Raw genomic sequence first — 19038 nt, forward strand, 5'->3', positions numbered from 1 at the left:
AAGCCCCTTTGTGGGTGGAGACTGCGAATGGTGGAGGGGAAATCTTCAGAGCCGCAGAGGAGAGCACAGCAACAGGGGTGCAGAGGGCAAAGCGGAGAGATTCCCGCACAGAGGATCAGGGCCAACCGGCACTCACCAGCCCGAGAGGCTTGTCTGCTCACCCTCTGGGGCAGGCGGGGCTGGGAGTTGAGGCTCGGGCTTCTGTCGGAGCGCCGAGAGAGGACTGGGGTTGACGGCGTGAACACAGACTGCAGGCGGTTAGTGTGCCACGGTTAGCTGGGAGGGATGCCGGGGAAAAGTCTGGACCCCCCGAAGAAGCAAGAGACTTTTTCTTCCCTCTTTGTTTCCTGGTGCACGAGGAGAGGGGATTAAGAGTGTGGCTTAAAGGAGCTCGAGAGACGGGCATGAGACGTTAAGGTTGCTGCTGCCACCACCAAGAAGCCTGTGTGCAAGCACAGGTCACTATCCACACACCCCTTCCGTGGAGCCTGTGCAGTCCGCCACTGCCAGGGTCCCGGGATCCAGGGACAACTCCCCCAGGAGAACACACAGCACGCCTCAGGCTGGTGCAACGTCATGTCGGCCTCTGCCACCTCAGGCTCACCCCACACTCCATGCCCTTCCCTCCCCCTGTCCTGAGTGAGCCAGAGCCCCCGAATCAGCGGATCCTTTAACCCCATCCTGTCTGAACGAAAAACAGATGCCCTCCGGCGACCTACACACAGACGGGGAGCCAAATCCAAAGCCGAGCAACTGGGAGCTGTGAGAAAAAAGAAAAGAAAGGGAAATCTCTCCCAGCAGCCTCAGAAGCAGCGGATTAAAACTCCACAATCAACTTGATGTACCCTGCATCTGTGGAATACATGAATAGACAACGAATCATCCCAAATTAAGAATGTGGACTTTGAGAGCAAGATGTATGATTTTTTACCCTTTTCCTCTTTTTGTGAGTGTGTATGTGTGTGTTTTTGTGTGAGATTTTGTCTGTATAGCTTTGTTTCCACAACATTATTCCTAGGGTTCTATCCATCCTTTTTTTTAAAAATATTTTTTATTAATAATTATTTTTTATCTTAATAACTTTATTTTGTTTTACTTTATCTTCTTTCTTTCTTTCTTTCTTTCCTTCCTTCCCTCTTTGAGACAACAAATCATCCCAAATTGAGGAGGTGGACTTTGAGACCAGGATTTATGATGTTTTACACTTTTTCTCTTTTTGTGAGTGTGTATGCAAATGCTTCTGTGTGAGATTTTGTCTATATAGCTTGGCTTCCACCATTTGTCCTAGGCTTCTATCCATCTGGGGTTTTTTTTTGTTTATTTTTTTTATTTTTTTTTCTTCTTTTTCTCTTAATAATTATTTTTTATATTTTCATAAATTTATTATATTTTATCTTACTTTATTTTACTTTACCTTCTTTCTTTCTTTTTTCCTTCCTTCCCTCCTTCCTTCTTTCTTTGCACCCTCCCTCCCTCCCACCTTTCTTTCTTTCATTCTTTCTTTCTTTAGACTTCTACTAATTATTTCTTTCTACTTTTGCTCTGGTTTATTCTGAGCTGTGTGGATGAAAGGCTTGTGGGGCTGCAGCCAGGAGTCAGTGCTGTGCCTCTGAGGTGGGAGAGCCAACTTCAGGACACTGGCCAGCAAGAGACCTCCCAGCTCCACATAATATCAAACAGCAAAAATCTCCCAGAGATCTCCATCTCAACACTAGAAGCCAACTTCACTCAATGACCAGCAAGCTACAGTGATGGACACCCTATGCCAAACAACTAGCAAGACAGGAACACAACACCACCCATTAGCAGACAGGCTGCCTAAAATCATAATAAGTAAAAAGACACCCCAAAACACACCAACATGTGGACTTGCCCACCAAAAAGCCAAGACCCAGCCTCTCCCACCAGAACACAGACACTTGTCCCCTCCACCAGGAAGCTTACACAACACACGAAAACAACCTTAGCCACTGGAGACAGACACCAAAAACAACAGGAACTATGAACCTGCAGCCTGCAAAAAGGAGACCACAAACACAGTAAGATAAGCAAAATGAGAAGACAGAAAAACAGACAGCAGATGAAGGAGCAAGATAAAAACCCACCAGACCTAAGAAATGAAGAAGAAATAGGCAGTCTACCTGAAAAAGAATTCAGAATAATGATAGTAAAGATGATCCAAAATCTTGGAAATAGAATATACATAATTCAAGAAACATTTAACAAGGACCTAGAAGAACAAAAGATGAAACAAACAATGATGAACAACACAACAAAGGAAATTAAAAATACTGTAGATGGAATCAATAGCACAATAACTGAGGCAGAGGAACGGATAAGTGACCTGGAAGATAAAATAGTGGAAATAACTACTGGAGAGCAGAATAAAGAAAAAATAATGAAAAGGACTAAGGACAGTCTCAGAGACTTCTGGGACAACATTAAACACACCAACATTCGAATTATAGAGGTTCTAGAAGAAGAATAGAAAAACAAAGGTACTGAGAAAAATTTTGAACAGATTATAGTTGAAAACTTCCCTAAAATGGGAAAGGAAATAGTTAATCAAGTCCAGGAAGCACAGAGAGTCCCATACAGGATTAATCCAAGGAGAAATACGCCAAGACACATATAAATCAAACAGTCAAAGATTAAACACAAATAAAATATCTTAAAAGCAGCAAGGGAAAAAAAAACTAATAACACACAAGGGAATCCTCATAAGGCTAACATCTGCACTTTTAGCAGAAACTCTGCAAGCCAGAAGAGACTGGCAGGACATATTTAAAGTGATGAAGGAGAAAAACCTGCAACCAAGATAACTGTACCCAGCAAGGACCTCATTCAGATTTGATGGAGAAATTAAAACCTTTACAGACAAGCAAAAGCTGAGAGAGTTCAGCACCACCAAACCAGCTTTACAACAACTGCTAAAGGAACTACTCTAGGCAAGAAACACAAGAGAAGGGACAGACATACAATAACGAACCCAAAACAATTAAGAAAATGGGAATAGGAACATACATGTAGATAGTTACCTTAAATGTAAATGCAATAAATGCTCCCAACAAAAGACACAGATTGGCTGAGTGGATACAAGAACAAGACCCATAAATTTGCTGTCTACAAGAGACCCACTTCAGACCTAGAGACACATACAGACTGAAATTAAGGGGATGGAAAAGATATTTCATGCAAATGGAAACCAAAAGAAAGTTGGAGTAGCAATTCTCATATCAGACAAAATAGACTTTAAAATAAAGACAATTAGAAGAGACAAAGATGGACACTACATAATGATTAAGCAATTGATCCAGGAAGAAGATATAACAATTGTAAATATTTATGAACCCAACATAGGAGCACATCAATACATAAGGCAAATAATAACAGCCATAAAAAGGAAATTGACAGTAACACATTCATAGTAGGGGACTTCAACAACCCACTTTCACCAATGGACAGATCATCAAAATGAAAATAAATAAGGAAACACAAGCTTTAAATGATACATTAAACAAGGTGGACGTAATTGATATTTATAGGACATTCCATCCAAAAACAACAGAATACACATTTTTCTCAAGTGCTCATAGAGCATTCTCCAGGATAGGTCTTATCTTGGGTCACAAATCAAGGCTTGATAAATTTACGATAATTGAAAACGTATCAAGTATATTTTCCGACCACAGCGCTATGAGACAAGTTATAAATTACAGGAAAATATCTGTAAAAAATACAAACACATGGAGGCTAAACAATACACTACTTAAAAATAAACTGATCACTGAAGACATCAAAGAGGAAATCAAAAAATACCTGGAAACAAATGAAAATGGAGACACAACAACGCAAATTCTATGGGATGCAGCAAAAGCAGTTCTAAGAGGGAAGTTTATAGCAATAAAATCCTACCTTAAGAAACAGGAAACATCTCAAATAAACAACCTAACCTTGCACCTAAAGCAATTACAGAAAGAAGAACAAAAATACCCGAAAGTTAGCAGAAGGAAAGAAATCATAAAAATCAGATCAGAAATAAATGAAAAAGAAATGAAGGTAATGATAGCAAAGATCAATAAAACTAAAAGCTGGCTCTTTGAGAAGATAAACAAAATTGATAAGTCATTAGCCAGACTCATCAAGAAAAAAAGAGAGAAGACTGAAATCAATAGAATTAGAAATGAAAAAGGAGAAGTAACAACTGACACTGTACAAATACAAAAGATAATGAGAGATTACTACAAGCAAATCTATGCCAATAAAATGGACAACCTGGAAGAAATGGACAAATTCTTAGAAATACACAACCTGTCAAGACTGAATCAGGAAGAAATAGAAAATATGAACAGACCAATCACAAGCACTGAAATTGAAACTGTGATTAAAAATCTTCCAACAAACAAAAGCCCAGGACCAGATGGCTTCACAGGAGAATTCTATCAAATGTTTAGAGAAGAGCTAACACCTATCCTTCTCAAACTCTTCCAAAATATAGCAGAGGGAGGAACACTGCCCAACTCATTCTATGAGGTGACCATCACTCTGATACCAAAACCAGACAAGGATGTCACAAAGAAAGAAAACTACAAGCCAATATCACTGATGAACATAGATGCAAAAATCCTCAACAAAATACTAGCAAACAGAATCCCTCAGCATATCAAACGGATCATACACCATGATCAACTAGGGTTTATTGGAGGAATGCAAGGATTCTTCAATATATGCAAATCAATCAACGTGATACACCATATTAAGAAATTGAACGAGAAAAAACATATGATCATCTCAATAGATGCAGAGAAAGCTTTCAAAAAAATTCAACACCCATTTATGATAAAATCCCTGCAGAAAGAAGGCATAGAGGGAACTTTCCTCAACATAGTAAAGGTCATATATGACAAACCCACAGCCAACATTGACCCCAATGGTGAAAAACTGAAAGGATTTCCACTTAGATCAGGAAGAGGAGAAGGTTGCCCACTCACAGCACTCTTATTCAACATAGTTTTGGAAGTTTTAGCCACAGCAATCAGAGAAGAAAAGGAAATAAAAGGAATCCAAATCGGAAAAGAGGAAGTAAAGCTGTCACTGTTTGCAGATGATATGATACTATACATAGAGATTCCTAAAGATGCTACCAGAAAACTACTAGAGCTAATCAGTGGATTTGGTAAAGTTGCAGGATACAAAATTAATGCATAGAAATCTCTGGCGCTCCTATACAGTAATGATGAAAAATCTGAAAGTGAAATCAAGAAAACACTCCCATTTACCACTGCAACAAAAAGAATAAAATATCTAGGAATAAACCTATGTAAGTAGACAAAAGACCTGTATGCAGAAAATTATGACACTGATGAATGATATTAAAGATGATACAAATAGGTGGAAAGATATAGCATGTTCTTGGATTGGAAGAATCAACATTGTGAAAAGGACTGTACTACCCAAAGCAATCTACATATTCAATGCAATCCCTATCAAACTACCACTGGCATTTTTCACAGAACTAGAACAAAAAAATTCACAATTTGTATGGAAACAGAGGACCCCGAATAGCCAAAGCAATCTTGAGAACGAAAAACGGAGTGGGAGGAATCAGGCTCCATGATTTCAGGGTATACTACAAAGCTACAGTAATCAATACAGTATAGTACTGGCACGAAAACAGAAATATAGATCAATGGAACAGGGTAGAAAGCCCAGAGATAAACCCACGCACATATGGTCAACTTATCTTTGATAGAAAATGCAGGAATGTACAGTGGAGAAAGGATAGCCTCTTCAATAAGTGGTGCTGGGAAAATTTGACAGGTACATGTAAAAGTATGAGATTAGATCACTTCCCAACACTGTACACAAAAATAAGGTGAAAATGAATTAAATACCTAAATGTAACATCAGAAACTATCAAACTCTTAGAGGAAAACATAGGCAGAACACTCTATGACATATATCACAGCAAGATCATTTTTGACCCACCTCCTAGAGAAATGGAAATAAAACCAAAAATAAACAAATGGGACCTAATGAAACTTAAAAGCTTTTTCACAGCAAAGGAATCCGTAAACAAGACCAAAAGACAACCCTCAGAATGGGGGAAAATATTTGTAAATGAAGCAACTGACCAAGGATTATTCTCCAAAATTTATAAGCAGCTCATGCAGCTCAAAAACAGAAACACAAAGAACCCAATCCAAAATGGGCAGAAGAACTAAATAGACGTTTCTCCAAAGAAGATATATAGACTGCCAACAAACACATGAAAGAATGCTCAACATCATTAATCATTAGAGAAATACAAATCAAAACTACAGTGAGATATCATCTCACACCAGTCAGAATGGCCATCATCAAAAAATCTCGAAACAATAAATGTTGCAGAGGGTGTGGAGAAAAGGGAACCCTCTTGCACTGTTGGTGGTAATGTAAATTGATACAGCCACTGTGGAGAACACTATGGAGATTCCTTAAAATACTACAAATAGAACTACCATATGACCCAGCAACCCCACTACTGAGAATATATCCTGAGAAAACCATAATTCAAAAAGAGTTATGTATCAAAATGTTCATTGCAGTTCTATTTACAATAGCCCATAGATGGAAACAACCTAAGTGTCCATCATTGGATGAATGGATAAAGAAGATGTGGCACATATATAAAATAGAATATTACTCAGAGATTAAAAGAAACGAAATTAAGCTATTTGTAATGAGGTGGATAAACCTGGAGTCTGTCATACAGAGTGAAGTAAGTCAGAAAGAGAAAGACACATACCATATGCTAACATATATATATGGAATTTGAAAAAAAAAGTCATGAAGAACATAGTGGTAAGACAGGAATAAAGATACAGACCTACTAGAGAATGGACTTGAGGTTATGAGACGGGGGAAAGGGTAAGCTGTGACAAAGTGAGAGAGTGGCATGGACATATATACATTACCAAAGGTAAGGTAGATAGCTAGTGGGAAGCAGCCCCATAGCAGAGGGAGATCAGCTTGGTGCTTTGTCACCACCTGGAGGGGTGGGATAGGGAGGGTTGGAGGGAGGGAGATGCAAGAGGGAAGAGATATGGGAACATATGTATATGTATAACTGATTCACTTTGTTATAAAGCAGAAACTAACACACCATTGTAAAGCAATTATACTCCAATAAAGATGTAAAAAAAAAAAAGAGTAAACTTTTGGAGTAGTCAAGATGGCAGAGGAGTAGCAGGACATGGACTTCTTCTCTCCCCACAAATGCATCAAGAATACATCTATGGATGGATCAATTCTCACAGAGCATCAGCTGAACACTAGCAGAGGATCTCAGACACCTAAAAGGACAAGAGTGTTCCCTGTGTGACCGGGTAGGATGAAAGAATGAAGAAGAGAAAAGGAAGAGGAGAGGAAGCAGGAAGGTACCTGAGTCCCTGGAGGGGAACTTAAGGAGAGTAGTGGTTCCTCTATCCAGGGAAACACCATCACCAGTGTGGAGATCAGTTGGAACAGAAGGGGATCTTTGGGGGCTATCAGAGGAGAACTCAGCAACAGGTCTGTGGCAGGCAGGACAGAGTGAGACCTGCATAGATGGTCTGTGCCACATCCCTGTAAGTCCCATCCTGAGACATGTGTCTGCTAGGGTGGAAGGGGACTGGATGGTGGAATGTGGGATTTAGAGAAGAAGCCCAGGGAGAGGACTTGAGAGGAGATAGTCTGGGGGGATGGGAGTAAGGAAATCCACAACCAGGAATACTTGTGGAGGAAACCTGGGCTGCCATAGAATTGAAGTGCCATTGTTGAGTGACATGTAAGAAACAGAGTTGCCATTGCAGCCTCTCTCCCCACACTCTGACTGCTGCCTCCCCAGGTACTGGAAAGGGCTCCTACCAGGCCAGATTTCTTGCACTCGTGGCCACCGACTCTTCAGCCTGCATTGTCCCCACTGGGGTGAGCTTCCTCATGCCTGTGGCCACTAGCTACACCAAAACCCCATCCCTATGGTCACTGCCTCCTCTGCACCCTGTCTTCACTGTGGGCACACTCATGACCCTGGCCACCACAGCCTCTGTGCCCCCTCCTCACCAGGCAGACTCATGTGCTCTGGGGTAACCTCAGAAGCAGACCCCTGTGGTGGCCCACAAGCAGAGGTGGAGCTGAAACTACAGCTGAGAACCAGGATCCATGTAACTAAAGAAGAAAACCTGAACTCTCTCCTCACAGCTGTGCAAACTATGAATTGACACTACCGTGACCAGCTTTGTAAACTCACCACCTACAGAACATCTGAACTGACAACTAGTGTTCATTCAGCCAAGATGGGTCTAGCTTTAGGAGCTGTAGACTGTGGACACATAAACATGCAGTTGGGTGAGGCCAGAGTCTGAGCTTCCCCCTAGCACCCACAGTGGGTCCAGATCCATGATTACTGCAATCCTGGGACCTGACTTCAATAGATCTATGCTGGTGGCCTGGTGAAAACAATATCTGAGAGTCACCAGGGCCAACTGCCAGCATGCCCACAGTTAAGGCAGGGCCAAGAGCAGTGCCAACAATGGTGTAATCTGAGAGCTCACACAATGGGTGGAAAGTGACACAACAGAGCAAACCCACAGGTGAACAGCTCCAGAAGAGGAATACTCAGTGTCTTCCCACCTAGAGGGAGTGCTCCAATCTGGCCTACCTCACACTGCAGGTCAGAAACACAGCTAAGAAACAGACCTGGGGGTCTGTACTGAAGCAGCTAAGGAGTAGGCCCCACCTCTGACAGAGAAGGGACAACCACAAAGTAAAGGGAAGGCCCTGCTCAATATCCAGTGCAGGCTCTGGTCACCACATCAGTCACACCTCCTATCAAGGGGATAAGGACCAACATACACTGAGGAAAGACATGGCAGGCATCTATATTAAAAACAGCACCTACACCAAAAAATATTAAACCCACATAGGCTACACAGGGACATTCCCACATAAAAAGAGCCCTCCAAGACAGTCTGAAGGTCTGGCATCAGGAGGAAGAATCCCCAGATCATTTATTCTTGAAGGCTAGTGAGGCTTGAGTGCAGGAGCTCCACTGGGCTGGGGGGAAAAGACACTCCATTGTGGAGGATTAACACAAGGTCTCACATGTACTGAGACCCATCACAAAGCAGTACCTCCATAGGAACGTGGGCTACTCCTACCTAGGTGTCTTGCAGTGTCTCCTAGGGAGGCAAAGGTCAACTATAGCTTGCTGTGAGGGCAAGGACACAGGTAGTGGAAGCCTGAGGGAATACTGATCAGAGTGAACTTTCCCAGAGGTCCACATTTTGGCACAAAGACCCAGCTGCACCTAATAACATACGGGTTCCAGTGCTGCAAAGCTTCAGGTCAAAAGACCAACAAGATAGGAACACAGCTCCACCCATCAGAAAAAAAGCTGCCTAAAGTCGTACTGAGCTCACAGCCATGGCAAAACACACCATTTGATGTGCATCTGCTCATCAGAAGGACAAGACCCAGCTCTACCCACCAGAGGGCAGGCACCAGTACCTCACACCAGGAAGCCTGCACAAGTGCCTGAGCCAACCTCACCCAACAGGGGGAAGACACAGAAGCAAGAGGAACTATGATCCTGCAGCCTGTGGAAAGGAAACCACAAACACAGAAAGTTAGACAAAAAGAGATGACAGAGAAATATGTTGCAAATGAAGGAAAAAGATAAAACCCCATAAGAACTACTAAGTGAAGTGGAGTAAGCAATCTACCTGAAAAAGAATTCAGAGTAATGATAGTAAAGATGATCCAAAATCTCAGAAATAGAATGGAGGCACATATTGAGAAGATACAAGAAATATTTAACAAGGAGCTAGAAGATTTAAAGAACAAACAAACATAGATGAACAATACAATAAGTGAAATGAAAAATACCCTAGAAGGAATCAATAGCAGAATAACTGAGGCAGAAGAATGAATAAGTGTTCTGAAAAACAGAGTGGTGGAAATCACTGCTACAGAACAAGTAAAGAAAAAAGAATGAAAAGAAATGAGGACAGTCTCAGAGACCACTGGGACAACAGGAAGTGCACCAACATTCACATTATAGGGGTCCTAGAAGGAGAAGAGAAAGAGAAAGGGCCTGAGAATATATTTGAAGAGATTATAGCTGAAAAGTTACATAATATGAGAAAAGAAACACTCACTCAAAATCAGGAAGCTCAGAGAATCTGATACAGGATGAGCCCAAGGAGAAACACACTGAAATACATATTAATCAAACTGAGAAAAATTAAAGAAAAAGTAAATATATTAAAAGCAACAAGGAGAAGCAACAAATAACACATAAAGGAATACCTATAAGGTTATCAGCTGATTTTTCAGCAGAAACTCAGCAGGCCAGAAGGGAGTGGCACAACATATTTCAAGTGATGAAAGGGACAAACCTACAACCAAGACTGCTCTACCCCGCAAGGCTCTCATTCAGATATGATGGAGAAATCAAAAATTTTAAAGACATGCAAAAGCTGAGAGAATTCAGCACCACTAAACCAGATTTACAACAAATGCTACAGGAACTTATCTAGGAGGGAAAGAAATGAGCAACTTAAAACAATCATCTACATATATAGACTGCTATGTCAAAACCTAATAGGAACAGCAAACCCAACAACTACAGTAGCTACACACACAAAAATAGAAAAAGCTACCCAAACACAACACTAAAGATGGTCCTCAAATCACAGAGAAGAGAACAAATGAGAATGGGAAGAAAAAAGACCTACAAAAACAAACCCAAAACACTTAAGAAAATGGTAATAGGAACATAGATATTGATAATTACCTTAAATGTAAATGGGTTAAATGCTCCAAACAAAAGACATAGACTGGCTGAATGGATACAAATAGAAGACCCATATATATGCTGCCTATGAGAGTACAATTATACAAGGAACATTCTCCAGGATAAATCACATCTTGGGCCACAAATCAAGCCTCAGTAAATTTAAGAAAATTGAAATCATGTCAAGCAACTTTTTTGACCACAATGGTCTGAGATTAGAAATCAATTACAGAAAAAAAAAAACTGTAAAACACACAAACACATTGAGGCTAAGCAGTATGTTACTAAACAACAAACGGATCACTGAAAAAATAAAAGAGGAAATCAAAAAATACATAGACAAATAACAAAAAAACAATGACTTTCCTAAATGATTAGTGCTGTTGAGCATTCTTTCATGTATTTTTTGGCAGTCTGTATATCTTTGGAGAAATGTCTATTTAGGTCTTCTGCCCATTTTTGGATTTGGTTGTTTGCTGTTTTGTTATTGAGCTGCATGAGCTGCTTGCAAATTTTGGAAATTAATCCTTTGTCAGTTGCTTCATTTGCAAATATTTTCTCCCATTCTGAGGGTTGTCTTTTGGTCTTGTTTATGGTTTCCTTTGCTGTGCAAAAGCTTTGAACTTTCATTAGGTCCCATTTGTTTATTTTTGTTTTTATTTCCATTTCTCTAGGAAGTGGATCAAAAAGGATCTTGCTGTGATTTATGTCATAGAGTGTTATGCCTAAGTTTTCCTCTAAGATTTTGATCCTTTCTGGCTTTACATTTTGGTCTTTAATCCATCTTGAGCTTATTTTTGTGTATGGTGTTAGGGAGTGATCTAATCTCATACTTTTACATGTACCTGTCCAGTTTTCCCAGCATCATTATTGAAGAGGCTGTCCTTTCTCCACTGTGTATCCCTGCCTCCTTTATCAAAGTTAAGGTGACCATATGTGCGTGGGTTTATTTCTGGGCTTTCCATCCTGTTCCATTTATCTAACTTTCTATTTTTGTGCCAGTACCATACTGTCTTGATTACTGTAGCTTTGTAGTATAGTCTGAAGTCAGGGCGCCTGATTCCTCCAGCTCCATTGTTCATTCTCAAGATTGCTTTGCCTATTCGTGGTCTTTTGTGTTTCCATACAAATTGTGAAATTTTTTGTTCTAGTTTTGTGTAAAATGCCAGTGATAGTTTGATAGGGATTGCAGTGAATCGGTAGATTGCTTTGGATAGTAGAGTCATTTTTCACAATGTTGATTCTTCCAATCCAGAAACATGTTATATCTCTCCATTTATTTGTATCATCTTTAATTTCTTTCATCAGTGTCCTATAATTTTGCATACAGGTCTTTTGTCTCCTTAGGTTGGTTTTTCCTAGATATTTTATTCTTTTTTTTTCATGGTAAATGGGAGTGTTTTCTTGATTTCCTTTTCAGATTTTTCATCATTAGTGTATAGGAATGCAAGAGATTTCTGTGCATTAATTTTGTATCCTGGTACTTTACCAAATTCATTGATTAGCTCTAGTTGTTTTCTGGTAGCATCTTTAGGATTCTCTATGTATAGTATCATATCATCTGCAAATAGTGACAGCTTTACTTCTTCTTTTCTGATTTGGATTCCTTTTATTTCCTTTTCTTCTCTGGTTGCTTTGGCTAGAACTTCCAAAACTAGGTTGAATAAGAGTGGTGAGAGTGGGCAACCTTGTCTTACTCCTGATATTAGTTTAAAAGCTTTCAGTTTTTCACCATTGAGGATGATGTTGGCTGTGGGTTTGTCATATATGGCCTTTATTATGTTGAGGAAAGTTCCCACTATGCCTACTTTCTGCAGGGTTTTTATCATAAATGGGTGTTGAATTTTATCAAAAGATTTCTATTCATCTATGCAGATGATCATATGGTTTTTCTTCTTTAATTAGTTAATATGGTTTATCACATTGATAGATTTGCGTACATTGAAGAATCCTTGCATTCCTGGTAAAATCCCCACTTGTTCATGGTGTATGATCCTTTTGATGTGCTGTTGGATTCTGTTTGCTAGTATTTCGTTGAGGATTTTTGCATCTATGTTCATCAGTGATATTGGCCTGTAGTTTTCTTTCTTTGTGACATCCTTGTCTGGTTGTGGTATCAAGGTGATGGGGCCCTCGTAGAATGAATTTGGGAGTGTTCCTCCCTCTGCTATATTTTGGAAGAGTTTGAGAAGTATAGGTGTTAGCTGTTGACTAAATGTTTGATAAAATTCACCTGTGAAGCCATCTGATCTTGGGCTTTTTTTGTGGGAATATTTTTAATCACAGTTTCAATTTCAGTGCTTGTGATTGGTCTGTTCATATTTTCTATTTCTTCCTGATTCAGTCTTGGCAGGTTGTGCATTTCTAAGAATTTGTCCATTTCTTCCAGGTTGTCCATTTTATTGGCATAGAGTTGCTTGTAGTAATCTCTCATGATCTTTTGTATTTCTGAAGTGTCAGTTGTTGCTTCTCCTTTTTCATTTCTAATTCTATTGATTTGAGTCTTATCCCTTTATTTCTTGATGAGTCTAGCTAATGGTTTATATTTTTTTGGTATCTGGTTAAAGAACCAGCTTTTAGTTTTATTGACCTTTGCTATTGTTTCCTTCAATTCTTTTTCATTTATTTCTGATCTGATTTTTATGATTTCTCTCCTTCAGCTAATTTTGTGGGGGGGGGGTTGTTCTTCTTTCTCTAATTGCTTTAGGTGGAAGGTTAGGTTGTTTATTCGAGATGTTTACTGTTTCTTATGGTGGGCTTGTATTGTTATAAACTTCCCTCTTAGAACTGCTTTTGCTGCATCCCATAGGTTTTGGGTCGTCATGTCTCCATTGTCATTTGTTTCTAGGTATTTTTAAATTTCCTCTTTGATTTCTTCAATGATCACTTCGTTATTAAGTAGTGTATTGTTTAGCCTCCATGTGTTTGTATATTTTACAGATTTCTTCCTGTAATTGATATCTAGTCTCATTGCATTGTGGTAGGAAAAGATACTTGATACAATTTCAATATTCTTAAATTACCAGGGCTTGATTTGTGACCCAAGATATGATCTATCCTGGAGAATGTTCCATGAGCACTTGAGAAAAATATGTATTCTGTTGTTTTTTGATGGAGTGGCCTAAAATATCAATTAAAATCATCTTGTTTAATGTATCATTTAAAGCTTGTGTTTCCTTGTTTTCATTTTGGATGATCTGTCCATTGGTGAAAGTGAGGTGTTAACGTCCCCTACTATGAATGTGTTAGTGAAGATTTCCCTCTTTATGGCTTTTAGTATTTGCCTTATGTATTGTGGTGCTCCTATGTTGGGTGCATAAATATTTACAATTGTTATATCTTCTTCTTGGATCAATATCTTGATCGTTATGTAGTGTCCTTCTTTGTCTCTTCTAATAGTCTTTATTTTAAAGTCTATCTTGTCTGATATGAGAATTTCTACTCCAGCTTTCATTTGGTTTCCATTTGCATGGAATATGTATTTCCGTCCCCTTACTTTCAGTCTGTATGTGTCTCTATGTCTGAAGTGAGTCTCTTGTAGACAGCATATATATGGGTCTTGTTTTTGTATCCATTCATCCTATCTGTGTCTTTTGGTGGGAGCGTTTAGTCCATTTACATTTAAGGTAATTATCAATATGTATGTTCCTATTCCCATTTTCTAAATTGTTTTGGGTTCCTTATTATATGTCTTTTCCTTCTCTTGTGTTTCTTACTTAGAGAAGTTCCTTTAGCATTTGTTGTAAAGCTGGTTTGGTGGTGCTGAACTCTCTCAGCTTTTGCTTGTCTGTAAAAGTTTTAATTTCTCCATCGAATCTGAATGAGATCCTTGCTGGGTAGAGTAATCTTGGTTGCAGGTTTTTCTCCTTCATCACTTTCAGTATGTCCTTCCACTCCCTTCTGGCTTGCACAGCTTCTGCTGAAATTTCAGCTGTTATCCTTATAAGGATTCCCTTGTGTGTTATTAGTTGTTTTTCCCTTGCTGCTATTAATATGCTTTCTTTGTATTTAATTTTTGACAGTTTGATTAATATGTGTCTTGGCATATTTCTCCTTCGATTTAGCCTGTATGGGACTCTCTGTGCATCCTGGACTTGATTAACTATTTCTTTTCACATATTTGGGAAGTTTTCAACTATAATCTCTTCAAATATTTTCTCAGTCCCTTTCTTTTTCTCTTCTTCTTCTGGAACCCCTATAATTCGAATGTTGGTGTGTTTAATGTTGTCCCAGATGTCTCTGAGTCTGTCCCCAGTTCTTTTCATTCTTTTTTCTTTATTCTGCTCTGCAGTAGTTATTTCCACTATTTCATCTTCCAGGTCACTTATCCATTCTTCTGCTCTGTTATTCTGCTATTGATCCCATCTAGAGTGTTTTTAATTTCACTTGTTGTCTTGTTCATCATTGCTTGTTTCATCTTTAGTTTTTCTAGGTTCTTGTTAAGCGTTTCTTGCATTTTGTCTATTCTATTTCCAAGATTTTGGCTCATCTTTACTATCATTATTCTGAATTATTTTTCAGGCAGACAGCCTATTTCCTTTTCATTTGTTTGGTGTGGTGGGTTTTTATCTTGCTCCTTCATCTGCGGTGTGTTTATCTGTCTTCTCATTTTGCTTATCTTTCTGTGTTTGGGGTCTCCTTTTTGCAGGCTGCACGTTCGTAGTTCCCATTGTTTTTAATGTCTGTCCCCAGTGGCTAAGTTTGGTTTAGTGCTTTGTGTAGGCTTCCTGGTGGAGGGGACTAGTGCCTGTGTTCCGGTGGATGAGGCTGGATCTTGTCTTTCTGGTGGGCAGGTCCATGTCTGGTGGTGTGTTTTGGGGTGTCTGTGGACTTATTGTGATTTTAGGCACCCTCTCTGCTAATGGGTGGGGTTGTATTCCTGTTTTGCTAGTTGTTTGGCATAGGGTGTCCAGCACTGTAGCTTGCTGGTCGTTGAGTGAAGCTGGGTGCTGGTGTTGAGGTGGAGATCTCTGGGAGATTTTCGCCATTTGGTATTATGTGGAGCTGGGAGTTCTCTTGTTGGCCAGTGTCCTGAAGTTGTCTTTCCCACTTCAGAGGCACAACACTGACTCCTGGCTGCAGCACCAAGAGGCTTTCATCCACATGGCTCAGAATAAAATGGAAAAAAAGTAGAGAGAAAGAATTAGTAGAAGTAGGAAGAAAGAAAGATAGAAAGAAAGAAAGAAATGAGGGAAGGAAGGAAGGAAGGAAGGAAGGATGGAAAGAAGGAAAGAAGGAAAGAAGGAAAGTAAGAAAAAGGAGGGAGGGAGGGAGGGATGGTGGAATGAAGAAAGGAGGAAAGGAAGGAATAAAGAAAGAAAGAAAGAAGATAAAATACAGTAAAATATAATAAAGTTATTAAATTAAAAAGTAATTATTAAGAAAAAAACAGACGGATAGAACCTTAAGAAAAATGGTGGAAGCAAAGCTATACAGACAAAGTCTCACGCAGAAGCATACAAATACACACTTACGAAAAGAGGAAAAAGGGGAAAAATCATAAATCTTGCTCTCAAAGTCCACCTCCTCAATTTTGGTTGAGTTGTTGTCTAAAGGAGGGAAGGAAGGAAGGAAGGAAAGAAAGAAAGAAAGAAAGAAAGAAAGAAAGAAAGAAAGAAAGAAAGAAAGAAAGAAAGAAAGAAAGGAAGGAAGGAAGGAAGGAAGAAAGAAGATAAAGTAAAATAAAATAAAGTTATTAAAATTAAAATTAATTATTAAGAAAAAAATTAAAAGAAACCCAACTGATAGAACCCTAGGACAAATGGTGGAAACAAAGCTATACAGACAAAATCTCACACAGAAGAATACACATACACACTCACAAAAAGAGGAAAAGGGGAAAAATCATAAATATTGGTCTCAAAGTCCACCTCTTCAATTTGAGATGATTCGTTGTCTATTCATGTATTCCACAGATGCAGGGTACATCAAGTTGATTGTGGAACTTTGATCCGCTGCTTCTGAGGCTGCTGGGAGAGATTTCCCTTTCTCTTCTTTGTTCTCACAGCTCCCAGGGGCTCAGCTTTGGATTTTGCCCTGCATCTGCGTGCACGTAGCTGGAGGGCGTCTGTTTTTTGCTCAGAGAGGATGGGGTTAAAGGAGCCACTGATTCGGGGGCTATGGCTCACTCATGCTGGTGGGAGGGAGGGGCATGGAGTGCAGGGTGAGCCTGCGGTGGCAGAAGCAGGTGTGACGTTGTACCAGCTTTACTACTTCTTTTCAGATTTGGATTCTTTTTATTTCTTTTTCTTCTCTGATCACTATGTGGCTATAACTTCCAAAATTATGTTGAATAAGAGTGGTGAGAGTGGGCAACCTTGTCTTCTTGCTGATCTTAGTGGAAATGGTTTCACTTTTTCACAATTGTGGATGATGTTAGCTGTGGGTTTCTCATATATGGCCTTTATTATGTTGAAGAAAGTTCTCTCTATGCCTACTTTCTGGAGCATTGTTATCGTAAATGGTATTAAATTTTGTCAAAAGCTTTATCTGCATCTATTGAGATGATCATATACATTTTCTCCTTCATTTGGTTACTATGTTGTATCACATTGACTGATTTGCGTATATTGAAGAATCCTTGCATTCCTGGGATAAAACCAAATTGATCATAATGTATGATCCTTTTAATGTACTGTTGGATTCTGTTTGCTAGTATTTTGTTGAGGTTTTTTGCATCTAGGTTCATCAGAGATATTGGCCTGTAGTTTTCTTTTTTTGTGACATGTGTGTCTGTTTTTGGTATCAGAGTATGGTGGCCTCGTAGAATGAGTTTGGAAGTGTTCCTCTCTCTGCTATATTTTGGAAGAGTTTGAGAAGGATAGGTGTTAGCTCTTCTCTCAATGTTTTATCGAGTTCATTTGTGAAGCCATCTAGTCTTGTGCTTTTCTTTGTTAGAAGATTTTTAATCACAGTTTCAATTTCAGTGCTTGTGATTGCTCTGTTCATTTTTTCTATTTCTTCCTGGTTCAGTCTCGGAAGGTTGTGCATTTCTAAGAATTTATTCATTACTTCCAGGTTGTCCAATTTGTTGGCATAGAATTGCCTGTAGTAATCTCTCATGATCCTTTGTATTTCTGCAGTGTCAGTTGTTACTTCTCCCTTGTCATTTCTAATTCTATTAATTTGAATCTTCTCCCTTTTTTTCTTGATGATCCTGGCTAATGATTTATCTATTTTGTTTATCTTCTTAAAGAACCAGCTTTTAGTTTTATTGATCTTTGCTATCATTTTCTTCATTTCTTTTTCATTTTTTCTGATCAGATCTTTAAGATTCTTTCCTTCTGCTAACTTGGGTTTTTTTTTTCTTTCTCTAATTGCTTTAGGTGTAAGTTTAGGTTGTTTATTTGAGATGTTTCTTGTTTCTTATGGTAGGCTTTTATAGCTACAAACTTCCCTCTTAGAACTCCTTTTGCTGCATAGCATAGGCTTTGCATCATTGTGTTTTCATTGTTATTTGTTTCTATGTATTTTTTGATGTACTCTTTGATTTTTTCAGTGATCTCTTGTTTATTAAGTAGTGTGTTGTTTAGCCTCCATGTGTTTGTATTTCTTACAGATTTTTTCCTGTAATTGATATCTAGTCTCATAGTGTTTTGGTTGGAAAAGATGCTTGATATGATTTCAATTTTCTAAAATTTACGAAGGCTTGATTTCGACCCAAGATATGATCTATCCTGGAGAATGTGCCATGCGCGCTTGAGATGAAAGTGTATTCTGTTGTTTTCAGATGGAGTGTCCTGTAAATATCAATCAAGTACATCTTGTTTAATGTATCCTTTAAATCTTGTGTTTCCTTATTTATTTGCATTTTGTATGATCTGTCCATTTGTGAAAGTGGGATGTTAAAGTAGTCTACTATGATTGTGTTACTGTCACTTTCCCCTTTTATGGCTGTTAATATTTGCCTTATGTATTGACGTGCTCCTATGTTGGGTGCATAAATATTTACGATTGTTATATCTTCTTCTTGGATCGATCCCTTGATCATTATGTAGTGTCTTTCTTTGTCTCTTGTAATAATCTTTATTTTAAAGTCTATTTTGTCTGTTATGAGAATTGCTACTGCAGCTTTCTTTTGATTTCCATTTGCATGGAATGTCTTTTTCCATCCCCTCACTTTCAGTCTGTATGTGTCCCTAGGTCTGAAGCGGGTCTATTGTAGACTGTATGTATATGGGACTCGTTTTTGTATCCATCCAGCCAGTCTATGTCTTTTGGTT

At 38.9% G+C, this 19038-nt stretch overlaps 1 long non-coding RNA gene across 1 annotated transcript in view; it reads left to right on the plus strand.

Moving 5' to 3' along the window:
- LOC309978780 overlaps positions 1 to 16523 on the plus strand; it is a 70232-nt gene extending 53709 nt beyond the window's left edge. Inside the window, exon 2 of the long non-coding RNA XR_014327144.1 lies at positions 16429 to 16523. This is a non-coding gene — a long non-coding RNA (uncharacterized lncRNA). The remainder of the gene's footprint in view (positions 1 to 16428) is intronic.
- The last annotated feature ends 2515 nt before the right edge of the window (positions 16524 to 19038 follow it).

The sequence above is a fragment of the Leucopleurus acutus genome, assembly GCF_964270905.1.
Source record: "Leucopleurus acutus genome assembly, chromosome: X".
NCBI lineage: Eukaryota > Metazoa > Chordata > Mammalia > Artiodactyla > Delphinidae > Leucopleurus > Leucopleurus acutus.